Genomic DNA, 1,803 nt, shown 5'->3' with positions numbered 1-1,803 from the left:
TCGTTCATGTTGTTACCGGACTATTGTGAGATAACGCCTATAGGTGGGTGCATCGTTACTACACCAACGAGTCACTTAAGTTGGCATGGGGTGAGTCGATATATCCACTTGGTCACCAATCGGAATGGAAAGTGAACGAGAATCATATGAAGGTGCTTCCTCCTAAGAAGGAGGGGCGGTCTGCTGGTCGACCAAAAGGTCAAAAAAGAAGGCCATCTGTGGGTGAAGATGTAATTCGCACAAGGTGTAGCAGATGCGGGAGCATCGGTCATAATCGTTTGAATTGTCCATCCATGCTTCCAAACACTACACGGCTTCCTAGTGTAATCTCAAGTTCAGCAAGTTGTTCTAACACTACTACCTCGAAGCATTTATGATCGAGTTGATTAATATCATTTGTCCTTAACATTGTGCTTGTTTTAAGACTTTATCATTTGTACTTAACATTATGCTTGTTTTAAGACTTTATCATTTGTCCTTAACATTGTGCTTGTATTCTATTTGTCCTTAACAAGGTTGTTTACATGCGGTTGAATACTACTTGTCGCATTTGAGCGCATTCCAATCAAATGCGACAAGGTTGTTTACAAACCTCGTCGCATTTGAGTGTTGAATACGCTCAAATGCGGTTCAGAAAATTCTTTGTTGAATACTACTTGTCGCATTTGAGCGCATTCCAGTTAAATGCGACAAGGTTGTTTACAAACCTCGTCGCATTTGAGTGTTGAATGCGCTCCAATGCGACAAGCTTTAAGGTAATAGCTTGTCGCATTAGAGGTGAATGCGCTCTAATGCGACAAGATTTAAGGTAATACCTTGTCGCATTGGAGGTGAATGCGCTCTAATGCGATAGAGTTTTAAGGTAATACCTTGTCGCATTTGAGCGCATTCCACAACAAAATGCGACCCAGAGATACGATTTCATGTATAAATTCAACCAACTTCTACCTTTTGGACTTCTTGGACTTGCTGCAACTTTGGTGCAACTTCTTTGCCTTGTTCTTTTGGCACTTCATGGACAACCTCCCCTACTTGGGCAACTTCCTCAGGAACAAAATCATCAAGATGGACAACTTCCTCGGGCACAGAATCGTCTAATACGACAAGAACACTCTAAACCTCCTCTCGATTTCCACCCTTATTAACCTCATCGCCCTTGGTCAAATCATCTTGAACCATATCTGCCTCCTTCTGAACGTTTGCCTCCTTCTGAACGTTTCCATCTTTACTTTGCTCCTCCTGAACCATAATAGCTGCCTCTTGCTCCTTTCCATCTTTACTTGGCTCCTCTTGGACCATGCCTACCTCCTCCCGAACAATACTAGTCTCAGCCTCCTCATTCTCCCGATTAGTATTGGGTCGACCCATCGCCTTTAAGTCTTTTATATCCCCCTCAATCAATAATACTTGTTCCTCTAGGCTGCCCAACCTACTACCGACCTTGCTAAATTCTCCCTTGCACCACCTATGATGCCTATCAAGCACATCCATTAGAACTTTCTGAAGTTGATTTATCTCAGTCGTTTGTGACCGTGATGCAATGATATATCTATCAACTTCATCATCCCCTTCCTCATCATCTTCAGCTCCTTCACCACCCTCTTCATCATCACCTCCCTCTTCAACATGTCCCTTCTCATCATCACCCTCCTCATCATCCCCCTCCTCCTCATCACCTTCCCCCTCCTTATCTTCCACCTTCTCCTTACCTTTCCCTATTTGGGCAAATATTGCATCTATATCAGCTTCCCGTCCTTCAACATGGTCCACCAAATACGTGTACCAATCGAACTCTTTCTCTTC

Source organism: Euphorbia lathyris, chromosome 10 (genome assembly GCF_963576675.1).
Source record: "Euphorbia lathyris chromosome 10, ddEupLath1.1, whole genome shotgun sequence".
In the NCBI taxonomy this organism is placed as follows: Eukaryota; Viridiplantae; Streptophyta; class Magnoliopsida; order Malpighiales; family Euphorbiaceae; genus Euphorbia; species Euphorbia lathyris.
This window is presented reverse-complemented; position numbering follows the sequence as displayed.